Raw genomic sequence first — 15,168 nt, 5'->3', positions numbered from 1 at the left:
GAGGGAGCATGCCCTCTCTCGAAAGATTTAGCCATTGTGGATTACATATACACAGTGGCGTAACTGTAGGCCCGCAGCCCCCGCGGTGGTGGGGAGGCGCTGAGGGGGTGTGGGCGCCGGGGGGGCTGCGGGACTATTATTAGTTATTTACTGCCAAGTTCTGCTGCCAGCGCCTGTGCCGGGTCCCAGCTCTCCCGGCTACTGCTGCAGCCGCAGCGCTGCTAATACAAAAAGAGACACTCGGAAAATGGCTGCCCCCATACTGCAGACAGTTTTTATGGGGGCAGCCATTTTCCAAGTGTCACTTCTCAGTACTAGCAGCAGCAGCCGGGAGAACCGGGACCAGGCGCACACGGTCGGATGCGGCAGGAGGTAACCCCCCCTGCCGCTGCACAGCACCCCCGGCTCCCCTACACACTGACTGGCAGCATAGGTAACGGCTGAGGTAACGGCCGCACGGGGGTGGCGGGGGGGCGCCCCCTTCATTTTCAGCGGGGGGGGGGGGGGGGGCGCGCAGAATTATTAGTTACGCCACTGCATATACACCATCGTTGTTACCGTCTTTTTGATACCAACTTGTGCACTGGTCGACACCCCACTCCCCCTTTCCCTACAACAGTAACATTGGAAGGATCTGGTGTAGTTCTGGTTATTATCCATAAGGGGACTGGGAAGTAATCTGACACTACAGAACGCGGCTCTCGCTGTGTAATTATCATTCTGACTACATGACATTAATGTAAAGTTCCCAACAGGCCAGACCACCGTAACTATCCTAGAGACAATGTGGGGATGTCCCTGACATTACTGTGGTGCTGTGGTGATGAGAGCCAGGAACCCGCTTGCCTGTACTGCAGCCAGTAGCCCTGTGACGCTCCTGTGTACTTACCTTATAAGGTACGCGCTCTGCAGCAGAAACAGGTGAAGAATCTGCAATGGGATAAAATTAGCATTTCTATACATCACCTGCCAACATACAATCACTACGAGGCAGTATCAGGGATCACTGACCCCCATTTATACCACCTGGTATAGGTTACATTAATCATGGTGCCATATCTGGTAATGTCCCCGTCTCCACCGCCCCCATGTAATATAGCCCTTACTATAGGGTAATGCTGGAATGAGAAGGGATTACCGTCCCGATTCAGACCTGGGCCACCCTGCCAACTGCAAACACCCCCTTCCCGCACCAATGTACACATGATCGCTGCCAGTCACGGGAGGAGAAGACCCTTCACAATCACTCACCATGGAATGGTTTTCCCAACTGTTCGCAGCGCTGAGTAAGCAAGGCGTTACTTGGCGCTGCAATGGTGATGGGGACAATGAGGCCGCTGCTGACATCAGCGGCCCTCACTACCGCCAGAAACACGCCAGCGTTACTCCCCTCGCCTGTCAATCAACTTTCGTATAAATAACAATAGCTAGCCAATCACTCACTGGCTGTAATCAAAAGGACGGCTGTTTGCATGCGCAGTCATACGATAATTGCCCAATCAGGTCTTACTTAAGGCCAATATCCGGTTACTACTCACTTGGTGACTTGCTTCCTCCACCATTTGTGGCTGAACCTCGCTGGTTTACTAACAAAGAACAGAGATTATATTATAGGACTGTGCAATGGAAGAGACTGTATATGCCATGGGCTGTATATACAGGGTACACGTGACTAATACCTGGTGCGGGTGTTACTGGGTGTAAGCCGGGCACATACTGATGTGTATGACGGTCCCCCCTCTATGTCATTATACTACCATGGGCTGTATATACAGGGTACACGTGACTAATACCTGGTGCGGGTGTTACTGGGTGTAAGCCGGGCACATACTGATGTGTATGACGGTCCCCCCTCTATGTCCCTATACTACCATGGGCTGTATATACAGGGGTAGACGTGACTAATATCTGGTGCGGGTGTTACTGGGTGTAAGCCGGGCACATACTGATGTGTATGACGGTCCCCCTCTATGTCCTTATACTACCATGGGCTGTATATACAGGGTACACGTGACTAATACCTGATGCGGGTGTTACTGGGTGTAAGCCGGGCACATACTGATGTGTATGATGGTCCCCCCTCTATGTCATTATACTACCATGGGCTGTATATACAGGGGTACACGTGACTAATACCTGGTGCGGGTGTTACTGGGTGTAAGCTGGCACATACTGATGTGTATGACGGCCCCCCCTCTATGTCCTTATACTACCATGGGCTGTATATACAGGGGTACCATGATTAATACCTGGTGCGGGTGTTACTGGGTGTAAGCCGGGCACATACTGATGTGTATGACGGTCCCCCCTCTATGTCATTATACTACCATGGGCTGTATATACAGGGTTACACGTGACTAATACCTGGTGTGGGTGTTACTGGGTGTAAGCCGGGCACATACTGATGTGTATGACGGCCCCCCTCTATGTCTTTATACTACCATGGGCGGTATGTACAGGGGTACACGTGACTAATACCTGGTGCGGGTGTTTCCGGGTGTAAGCCGTGCACATACTGATGTGTATGACGGTCCCCCCTCTATGTCCTTATACTACCATGGGCTGTATATACAGGGGTACCATGATTAATACCTGGTGCGGGTGTTACTGGGTGTAAGCCGGGCACATACTGATGTGTATGACGGTCTCTATGTCCTTATACTACCATGGGCTGTATACACAGGGGTACACGTGACTAATACCTGGTGCGGTTGTTACTGGGTGTAAGCCGGGCACATACTGATGTGTATGACGGTCCCCCCTCTATGTCATTATACTACCATGGGCTGTATATACAGGGGTACACGTGACTAATACCTGGTGCAGGTGTTACTGGGTGTAAGCCGGGCACATACTGTTGTGCATGACGGTCCCCCCTCTATGTCCTTATACTACCATGGGCTGTATATACAGGGGTACACGTGACTGATACCTGGTGCGGGTGTTACTGGGTGTAAGCCGGACACATACTGATGTGTATGACGGTCCCCCCTCTATGTCATTATACTACCATGGGCGGTATGTACAGGGGTACACGTGACTGATACCTGGTGTGGATGTTACTGGGTGTAAGCCGGGCACATACTGATGTGTATGACGGTCTCTATGTCCTTATACTACCATGGGCTGTATATACAGGGTACACGTGACTAATACCTGGTGCGGGTGTTACTGGGTGTAAGCCGGGCACATACTGATGTGTATGACGGTCCCCCCTCTATGTCCTTATACTACCATGGGCTGTATATACAGGGGTACACGTGACTGATACCTGGTGCGGGTGTTACTGGGTGTAAGCCGGGCACATACTGATGTGTATGACGGTCCCCCTCTATGTCCTTATACTACCATGGGCTGTATATACAGGGGTACACGTGACTGATACCTGGTGCGGGTGTTACTGGGTGTAAGCCGGGCACATACTGATGTGTATGACGGTCCCCCTCTATGTCCTTATACTACCATGGCATACCCTCCAACATGACCCATTCCATTAGGTACAAAATGCTCTGTTTCTGGATTTCCTTACCAGTGGCAGTTACAGAGGTGGGACTGCAGCACAGTACAATATTCAAAAAGGGGAGCCACACCTAATGCCACCCCAAACATCACTGTACTGGACTCACTGGCAGTTGATGTGACTCCCCCTCTTTGAATTTTGGACTGTGCTGGAGTCCAACCTCTACTACTGCCACTGGCAGGGAAGTCCAGGAACAGAACATTTTGTACCTAATGGAATGGGTCATGTTGGAGGGTATGCCATGGGCTGTATATACAGGGGTACACGTGACTAATGCCTGGTGCGGGTGTTACTGGGTGTAAGCTGGGCACATACTGTTGTGTATGACGGTCCCCCCTCTATGTCCTTATACTACCATGGGCTGTATATACAGGGGTACACGTGACTAATACCTGGTGCGGGTGTTACTGGGTGTAAGTCGGGCACATACTGATGTGTATGACGGTCCCCCCTCTATGTCATTATACTACAATGGGCTGTATATACAGGGGTACACGTGACTAATGCCTGGTGCGGGTGTTACTGGGTGTAAGCCGGGCACATACTGATGTGTATGACGGTCCCCCTCTATGTCCTTATACTACCATGGGCTGTATATACAGGGGTACACGTGACTAATGCCTGGTGCGGGTGTTACTGGGTGTAAGCCGGGCACATACTGATGTGTATGACGGTCCCCCTCTATGTCCTTATACTACCATGGGCTGTATATACAGGGTACACATGACTAATACCTGGTGTGGGTGTTACTGGGTGTAAGCCGGGCACATGCTGATGTGTATGACGGTCCCCCTCTATGTCCCTATACTACCATGGGCTGTATATACAGGGTACACGTGACTAATACCTGGTGCGGGTGTTACTGGGTGTAAGCTGGGCACATACTGATGTGTATGATGGTCCCCCCTCTATGTCATTATACTACCATGGGCTGTATATACAGGGTACACGTGACTAATACCTGGTGCGGGTGTTACTGGGTGTAAGCCGGGCACATACTGATGTGTATGACGGTCTCTATGTCCTTATACTACCATGGGCTGTATATACAGGGTACACATGACTAATACCTGGTGCGGGTGTTACTGGGTGTAAGCCGGGCACATACTGATGTGTATGACGGTCCCCCCTCTATGTCATTATACTACCATGGGCTGTATATACAGGGTACACGTGACTAATACCTGGTGCGGGTGTTACTGGGTGTAAGCCGGGCACATACTGATGTGTATGACGGCCCCCCCTCTATGTCCTTATACTACCATGGGCTGTATATACAGGGTACACATGACTAATACCTGGTGTGGGTGTTACTGGGTGTAAGCTGGGCACATACTGATGTGTATGACGGCCCCCTCTATGTCCTTATACTACCATGGGCTGTATATACAGGGGTACACATGACTAATACCTGGTGCGGGTGTTACTGGGTGTAAGCTGGGCACATACTGATGTGTATGACGGCCCCCTCTATGTCCTTATACTACCATGGGCTGTATATACAGGGGTACACGTGACTAATACCTGGTGCGGGTGTTACTGGGTGTAAGCCGGGCACATACTGATGTGTATGACGGCCCCCCCTCTATGTCCTTATACTACCATGGGCTGTATATACAGGGTACACATGACTAATACCTGGTGTGGGTGTTACTGGGTGTAAGCTGGGCACATACTGATGTGTATGACGGTCTCTATGTCCTTATACTACCATGGGCTGTATATACAGGGTACACATGACTAATACCTGGTGTGGGTGTTACTGGGTGTAAGCTGGGCACATACTGATGTGTATGACGGCCCCCTCTATGTCCTTATACTACCATGGGCTGTATATACAGGGGTACACATGACTAATACCTGGTGCGGGTGTTACTGGGTGTAAGCTGGGCACATACTGATGTGTATGACGGCCCCCCCTATGTCCTTATACTACCATGGGATGTATGTACAGGGTACACGTGACTAATACCTGGTGCGGGTGTTACTGGGTGTAAGCCGGGCACATACTGATGTGAATGACGGCCCCCTCTATGTCCTTATACTACCATGGGCTGTATATACAGGGGTACACATGACTAATACCTGGTGCGGGTGTTACTGGGCACATGTTAGAGAAAGATAACAGCTACTTACGCAGATGACATGTTGGGACTGCTGTTGGGGTAGAATAATAATAATTAGAGGTGATACACAAAGCTCAGCAGCACATTAATGTGATCCACACAACGTGACACTACCGCACTATACACAATATACACATGAGAGTTTCTCTACAGGTCTGACCCTGAAATGTACAGTAAAACCAGTTGTGTTTCTGTTACATGATCAGAACCAAGATCAGCAGAGAATCAGCAGCTGGTAAATACTGCTGCTTAGTAATTCTATCCCATGGTCTGACCTCTGCCTGTGTGCTAGATCTAGGCACCGATTCAGAAGGTCCGAATTCGCACCCTTGGCCAATGTTTGAGTCTGCGCATTGTCATGCAGGCCCTGGCTGCAAGCAGCTTCAGATAACTTTTTATTTTTTGACAGGCAGGGGGCGTCCCTGGGTGGACCCACAAAAACCCACGTCGATGGGTGGACCTACAAAAACGGTGGGCGCACCCATAGAAATGCTGGGCGGAGCCCATGCCGCTGCCTACTCGGGGCAGGTGGATGACATCACCGCCTTCAAATCAGCCATCACCGTTCTACTAAAAAGTAAGTCCTGGCTACTTCTTATAGTCAACAGAGCGGAAATAATTTGATGGTGAGAAACCATCGAATAGTTTTACCTCTGTGCGAGCAGATGTGTAAGCGTAGATCCGACGCCTCATATCTGCAGCTACACAGTAAGACTGAGCATTACACTAGGGGCCCCGATTGTGGTTCACTTGCAAAAGCAAATTCTCTCTCTAAATCATGCTGCACTGCAGGTGGGGCTGATGTAACATGTGCAGAGAGAGTTCGATATGGGTGAGGTTTGTACTTCAAACTGACATCTATATCGCAGTATTGCAGTAAAAATAAAGCAGGCAGTATTTACCCTGCACAGAAACAAAATAACTCTGTATACTGCCATGGAATGTCAGTATATACTGCTGTACACCTGGGATTGTAGTGACACGTCCAATGGGATGCATGTATCTTATCTGCGCTCCATAATACAGCCAATCAGATACCTACTCATCATAGGTCCAGTTATTGATCATCACCGTCCTATAACAGATCCAGAACAGAAAAGAAGTGACAGTTAGCAGCTGATCCCTGCAATACTTATAATTATTATTGTATATTATGTAAGTACGTTTCTGTATATTATGTAAGTACGGCTAGGAATGGATTATGTGATGATTGGATTATCGGAGAACCGCGCATGCACAAGCCCTCCATGCGGCCACAGCTGGTGATGGCCCGCAATCGCAGGCTGTACGCTGGTTGATTAAAAGCCATTCTGCGTGTGTGTGTGCGTTACCCTAACATTATTTGGGAGTGACACACATAAAAGCAGACGGGCCCGGCCGCTGGGAGGAATGGCTGCTGGCGCCATCAGCCCCCGATATTCCTACGGCCATCGCAGCGCCGGGTTACTATTGGCTTACACCGCACTGCACACGGAGGGGGGAAATACATTTGATGGTGTGGGGCTGACTCTTCCCACAGGTATGAATCAGCCCCACACGATGACAAGTGATGCAAAGTCACCTAACAACGTCATGTGGAGGCCCTGTTCTACCAGACTAATATTGTGCAAGTAATAAAATGATATAATTACCTCACTTCTGTTTCCTTCCCTGGTGAAACCTCTGAGGAGTAAAATGAGGATATTACATGGTTTATTGTCTAAAACTACAACAATTTGTATATAATAAAAGGTAATTAGTAACATCTCAGGACGTACCTGGTATGGGCACCAGCATCTGCTGCAGAGGGGAAAAAGAAGATTATTAGACAATATAACCCATTAAATGTGTGTCATACATGTCACCATTCCTGGTTGTGTATATAGGGGAGCATTTGGGGGAGTGACAGGACAGCAGAGAATGCAGAAGGGATCGGAGATTCCTGCTGGGGTCCCTCCTACATACATTTAGGGGATACGTAATATATTGCATAATAAATGGCCACATAGAGAGAGACATAGATATAAGAAATGTAAATAACTTACAAAAGGCTTCGGGCATCTATAGCCAATCACCCAGTTGAGTTTGGGGACTTTTTGAGGAAATTCCCTAGAAACAGAATATACAGAGTATTATAGGGACTGGAATTGATGGGCCATCTGACAGCACTCAGTTATACAGATGAGGAGTAATAACAACACTCACACTTTGTGCTTCATAACACTCCACATAAAGTATCTATACTCCATATCCTGCAGAGGGAATGAGAAATAGTTTACCATTGATTTTAACCTTAAACCTGCCCAGAGATCTACCGTAACCCAAGGGGGTCATTCTAATAGACTGGGTAACCTGCGAAGCTCACAGGTTACCGAGTCCCTGTGACACCGACCCACGTATCCCTGTGACACCGTCGCCACCATATCCCCTCGCATGTGCCCGCAGCAGTACAAATCATTAGATGGTCAGGTTTTACCCGCCTTTGCAAATATAAGTCAGTTGATACTGACTTATATTTGCGAGCGCCTGGACGAAGAGAGGGCAGGCGGCTGATTTAGCATTTAGGCCTAAATAAGAATGACAATGTTTGGAGACAACAGAAAAAAGTTTGGGCCAGGAAAAGAGCCACAAATACAAGAAATTAGGGAGCTCAAGGAAAACATACCTCCATTTTGCAACTCGTACTGAGAAGTGAGGGTTCCAAGGCAATCTCTCAGAACTCTGCGTGTGTGATGTCATGATGTGTCTGTGACATCATCCCCAGCTGTGATCACCTGCTGCAGGAGCTTTCTTACAGTGTGATCCTTATATGCAGTGGAGGGAAGGGGGGGGGGGGGGGGTAATATAAAAGATCAGTTGGTAGAAAAAGTAATAAAATAGCTCTCATGGTTTTTTCAGGTTTGTTGTCATATCTTTGTATTTGTTTGGAATCTAGGGAGAAAAATCCCAGTTTCCCAGACATCTCTATGTGGTCTCCCCACGTGTCTGGTGATCCCTGGTGACTCGCCACAGATTATATCACATGTATGTTATATGTAAGTTCCCGTGTGACACACATAAGCTGGCCAAACAGCTACAGATTTATTGTCTGATCTGGCTGGCTGGAACAAAAGCCTGGTAGTGGATAACAGCAGATGACAGTTGACCATTTGCTGTGAGATGCTGGAAAACTGACAAACTGTCACTCAGATATTACCAGGTGTTTGTTCCAACCAGACAGATATGACAATCAATCTGTAGGTGTATGGCCATCTTAAGCCAGTCAGCTCCTAACTGTCATGTTACAGGCTGGGTTGGAAAATTGACAGCAGCTGAATGGCTGCTGCATTATCACTTCTCCAGACTTATGTCCTATTGGCTTGTCCCACTGCTTACACTCCTACCAGCGCTCCCTCGCTTTTGTTATTAGCATTATACCACCTTCCTATAAGCTCTTTTCACATGTGTCCCTTGTGCATTGTTTATATAGGCATGCAGGCATACCTCCAACTGTTTCGCTTTCTGTGGGACCGTCCTGTTTTTTTTAGATGTTCCCGCCTCCTGCCCGTGGCAAGTATAGGCCACACCCCCAAAATGCTGGCTGCACACAACGTCCCACTTGCCTTAGGTCTAATGTTGGGAGGTATGATGTATGTATGTATGTATGTATTCATGTATGTATGTATGCATGTATGTCTGTATGTATGTAATAGTGGACAAACAGCTTTATACAATGGGAGAGAGATTGTTTGACATTCCCGAATAAGTTTTGCACATAGCTTGTATCACACATAGGGAGGAACATGAAAGAATCTGGGGTACAATGTGGGGGTGCATTGATTCCCATCCCACGGATCCTCAGATACTAATTACACTAACATGAATATTACATAGGTAACAGATGTGGTGTTGATGATCCAGTAAAAGCATTTTGCGTTATATGAATGATGCTGGAACATAGGGGCCCCCAGTACTATTGGGGAGCAGGCTAATGATAGAGAAATCTGGGGGATTCTGTGTATTATATTCTGCTGGAAAGTCACATTATTCTGTGCTCTGTATTTTAGGTTTCCCGGATGCGTCTGGATGGAGAAGATCCCTCGCAGAACCTGGGAGGTGTATACAGCTTCTGGCTGCTTGGTCCCGGCCTCACTCTGCCGTATACAGGATCCTAATGGGAGAAAGGGTTACTGCGTTACTGAGCCAGGTCACATGTGATCATTCTTTACTGATTTATGTATTGTTACCGGTAACTGTCCGTGGTGTATCCGAGCCTTTATATACATACACAGTGCTGTGTACACTGATATGCATACACAGCACTGTGTACACTGATATACATACACAGTGCTGTGTACACTGATATACATACACAGCGCTGTGTACACCTATTATATACACTGACATACATACACAGCGCTGTGTGCACTGACATACATACTGTACACAGGGCTGTGTACACCTATTATATACTGACACACAGCACTGTGTACATCTATTATATACACTGACATACATACATATATACATACATAGCGCTGTGTACACCTATTATATACACTGACATACATACACAGCGCTGTGTACACCTATTACATACACTGCCATACATACACAGCGCTGTGTACACCTATTATATACACTGACATACATACATAGCGCTGTGTACACCTATTGTATACTGACATACATACACAGCGCTTTGTGCACCTATTATATACTGATACACAGCACTGTGTACACCTATTATGTACACTGACATACATACAGTAAACAGCGCTGTGTACTGTATGTATGTCAGTGTATATAATAGGTGTACACAGCACTGTGTACATCTGTTATATACACTGACATACATACAGTACACTGCGCTGTGTACACCTATTTTATACACTAACATACATACAGCGCATACAGTACACCTATTATATATACTGACATACATACACAGCGCTGTGTACACCTATTATACACTGACTTACATACACAGAGCTGTGTACACCTATTATATTCACTTACAAAAATACACAGCGCTGTGTACACCTATTATATACTGACATACATACACAGCTCTGTGTACATGTATTATATACTGACATACATAGCTGTGTAAACCTATTATATACACTTACAAAAATAGACAGCGCTGTGTACACCTATTATATACTGACATACATACACAGTGCTGTGTACACTGACATATGCACACAGCGCTGTGTACACCTATTATAAACTGACATATATACACAAAGCTGTGTACACCGATTATACACTGACCTACATACACAGCGCTGTGTACATCTACTATATACACTGACATACATACACAGCGCTGTGTACACCTATTATATGCTGACATACATACACAGCACTGTGTACACTTATTATATACACGGACTACACACACAGCGCTGTGTACACCTTTTATATACTGACCAGGGGTGCCGAGAGGGGGGGAAAGCAGGTACACTTTACCCGGGCCCGGGCCTGTCAGTGGGGCCCTGGTCTGGACACACAGTTCTTTTTTTATTTGGTGGGTCTGAGTGTGCCGGAGTCAGCTGTTCAGCGGCGGCATTGGGATTGCGGATGTGGGCAGACGTGGGCCTGCATGGGGGCAGCAGCATCACAGAGGTCCTTTTGAGGCACTCCAGGGCCTGCTGAGAGCCAGCCATGTGACAGGAGTTTACCGTGGCTCCGCGACAGGAGGATACTTAGGGTAGGTAGTCCCTGGGTGCTGGGAGGAACTGGGTCAGAGACAGGCCACCTTCCATGGTAGTACCACCCACTCCGCAGAATCGCAGCCCACCCTACTCCCCACATTCCTATCCCAGCCGCCACCAGCAGCAGCAGGTGCCACCGATGTCCAGGTCACTGTGTTTCAAGATGGAAGGTGGGTGGCTGGTTGCTCTGTGTCTGCTGCCTCCCTGCATGCTGCTGGGGCTGAGATCCAACTCTGGAAGTCAGCATGTAACCCCTGGCAGAGAATGTACTGTAACTCCATGACAACGAGCATGTTAACCCCTGGCAAAGCATGTAGCCCATGGCAGAGCATGTTAATCCATGGCAACGAGCATGTTAACCCCTGGCAGAGCATGTACCTCCTGGCAGAGCAGGTTAATCCCATGCCAAAGAGCATGTTAACCCCTGGCAGAGAATGTGATCCCCTTGCAGAGCAGGTTAATCCCATGGCAACGAGAATGCTAACCCCCTAATATGCAAGGAGCATTACGGTGTGTGGAATAACATGTAATGGGCATAATAGCATGTGGTAAAATATGTAATAGGTATTACGGTGTATGGCATAATGTGTACTTCCCACTACGGTGTGTGGCATAACGTGTAATGAGCATTATGGCATGTGGTATAATATGTAATGGGTGTGTGATATGTGTAATAGGCATTATGGTGTAAATCTTTGTCCCTGTATCCACCTTGTAAGCAGTGGTGTAACAATGGGTCCGCAGGGAGTTTAGTCCGTGGGGCCCCAGGAAGTTGTTGTACCGGGGCCCAGGATTTCTCTTGGCGGCCCTGATACTGACATGCATACACAGCGCTGTTTACACCTATTATATATACTAACATACATACACAGTGCTGTGTACACCTATTATATACTGACATACATACACAGCGCTGTGTACATCTATTATATACTGACATACATACACAGAGCTGTGTACACCTATTATATACACTGACATACATACACAGCGCTGTGTACACCTATTATATGCCAGGGTTGCCGACTTTAAGATTCTCCTCTCCGGGAGAAGCCTGGAGAGGAGAGATTCAGCAGCCGCTCAGGGGGCGGGACTTACGAGTGACATCACTAAGCCCCGCCCCCATGCTGCTAAAGCAGGGAATTCACAGATCTCCGTGGAGGGGACGTGGCTAAAATTACGCGATTGTGCCGTTTTAGCTCCGCCCCCTCCTCTGAGACCCGAGGATTGCGGCATTTTAATGCCGCGATCCGGGGGTCAGCGGGGGTCCCCCCTGAATCCGGGAGGGTTGCCCACCCTTCCGGGGGGGCCGGGAGGGGATCCCGATTTTCGGGAGACTCCCGGAAATTCCGGGAGGGTCGGTAACCCTGTTATATGCTGACATACATACACAGCGCTGTGTACTCCTTTTATATACTGACATACATACACAGCACTGTCTACACCTTTTATATACTGACATACATACACAGCGCTGTGTACTCCTTTTATATACTGACATACATACATAGCACTGTGTACACCTATTATATACACTGACATACATACAGAGCGCTGTGTACACCTATTATAAACTGACATACATACAAAGAGCTGTGTACACCTATTATATACTGACATACATACAGACCGCTGTGTACACCTATTATATACTGACATACATACACACAGCGCTTTGTACACCTATAAGGCGCCTATTGAATTATGTTGTTGCTATTCATACCATTACTTAACACTTATGCCTAAAAATAATTGACACAGACACCTTATCTACAAATAACGACACTGACACCAACTGCGTAAGGTTAAAAGGTTATAGTTGTTTATTTAATTGGTATGACCCCTATTTGTATAAGGGATGGCAAAGAAAGCGCTTGAGACCAGCCCACTCCCGGGTGTTGCCATGGTAGCGACCTTAGCGCCCCCAATGGCCACACCCCTTCTTGTGGGTACAGCCTGCGCTGTGACGGACATACCACCCCCTTCTATTGCATGACGTGGCCTTCCATGAAGGACCAACGCCCCCAGCCGGAGCTGGGGACTCGCCCGCCTTCTTGGCAAAGGGGGGGCAATACCGCACAGAGACCACCTGACACCCCACCTGTTTGCTGGTCGAGAGCGCCTTCTCGACGATTGTTAACTATAGCTATGGAAATAGAGTACCAAATTTGGTGAAACGGCTTGATGCCAGGTAGCATAGAGAAAAAGGGTAGGGAGGGTGGGGATCCAGCTTCAAAGAGGCTCACTTCCTGTCTCTTGCCTACTGATATAACCTCACTGGCTGCCGCCCCCCCTGCTACCTGATTGGCCAGAACTAACTGCCACTCACTGCTATTTCCATAGGGCTACACACAGCTGCTATATCTGCTCTTGCTTATGGACATCAAATTCACAGGCTCTTATATTCCCTCCAGCCTATGCGGCCCTCGCTCTGTCTTATATATACTGACATATATACACAAAGCTGTGTACACCGATTATACACTACAGCTCACACATATTCTGCAGCACTTTACAGAGAATATTTGAACATTCACATCAGTCCCTGCCCCAGTGGAGCTTACATTCTATATTCCCTACCACATTAGCCTACGCGTATATTTTTGGATTGTGGGAGGAAACCGGAGTACCTGCAGGTAACCCACGCAAGTACGGGGAGAATATACAAACTCCGCACAGTTAGAGCCATGGTAGGAATCGAACCCATGACCTCAGTGCTGTTAGGCAGTAATGCTAACCATTATACCATCCGTACTGACATACACACACAGCGCTGTGTACACCTATTATATACTGACATACATACACAGCGCTGTGTACACCTATTATATACACTGACATACACGGACTGAAATGCCATGGGACTAGAGATGGGGGCAGTCTGCAGCCCCACACTGTGAACATAATGCCAGCTTCATATGGGGAATTACAGGGCTCAAATCTCCTACCAAGGCAAAGCAGTGCGGGGCCCAGCCAGTGTGACCAGCTATGTGGCTCTTATGGATACACACTAGGGATATGCATCGGCCACTTTTTGTCACAATAGCGAGTACTTCACTGACCACACATGTGGCGGCCATTCTGTGGTAACTTGCTGGGGTCCTGTAATAACTTTTTTATTGTCTGATGGGGTCCTAGAATAAACATTTTTGAGAACCGCTGGTGTTTTGGATCTGTATTTAAAATCAAACAACATAAAAAGCACTAAAATTGCATAATTTTTTTTTTGTTTTGTTTTGTTTTGTTCCTACGCTATTATTAACCTCAATAACATTAATTGTCACTCATTTCCAGCCTATCCTGAATACCTCACACCTCCCAATTGTTTTTAGGCCAGTAGGTTGCACCGAGGTGGCACTGCAGCGGCAGACAGGATGGCAGTTTGAAAAACTAGGCCCCAAAAAACACATAATGCCAAATAAAAGAGGTGACAAATAGGTGTTATACCAGGACTAGCGCAGATAATCAGACAGTTTTGCAGCTTATGGTGCACACCAAGTGTCCTGTCAATGAGAACACTAAAAACATCACATGACAAGAGGGAAAAAGATCAGTGACACCATTTAGCGCTAAGGGGAGCTGAAGGCTGTTTAAGCATGAGGCAAGATAAGAGCCCTGACTTAGGGTCAGTAAAAGTTCAGGCAGTGAAAAAACTCTGTTCAGGTTTTTCTGCCTAGTGATAAGGTTGGCAGAAGTAGTTAGCCTATCAGGAGTTAAGGGGGAGGGTACATTTTAGCACTACTTAAGCTCTAGTGACCATGTGACCTCCACCTTCTTACCTTTGGAAGTGCTGGTATCCTGTGGGCTCCTGCGCAGATCTGGTAAGTGTAACTTTCTCTCTCTC

At 47.5% G+C, this 15,168-nt stretch overlaps 1 long non-coding RNA gene across 1 annotated transcript; it reads left to right on the top strand.

Annotated features, from left to right (window-relative positions):
* The first annotated feature begins 6,060 nt into the window (after positions 1-6,060).
* LOC146007964 (uncharacterized) lies at positions 6,061-14,482 on the top strand. The gene is made up of 2 exons (XR_014444435.1): positions 6,061-6,223; positions 9,672-14,482. It is a non-coding gene; the product is annotated as an uncharacterized LOC146007964 (long non-coding RNA).
* Positions 14,483-15,168: the final 686 nt, after the last annotated feature.

This window comes from Crinia signifera, chromosome 6 (assembly GCF_055691185.1).
Source record: "Crinia signifera chromosome 6, ASM5569118v1, whole genome shotgun sequence".
Lineage (NCBI taxonomy): Eukaryota > Metazoa > Chordata > Amphibia > Anura > Myobatrachidae > Crinia > Crinia signifera.
This window is presented reverse-complemented; position numbering and strand designations above follow the sequence as displayed.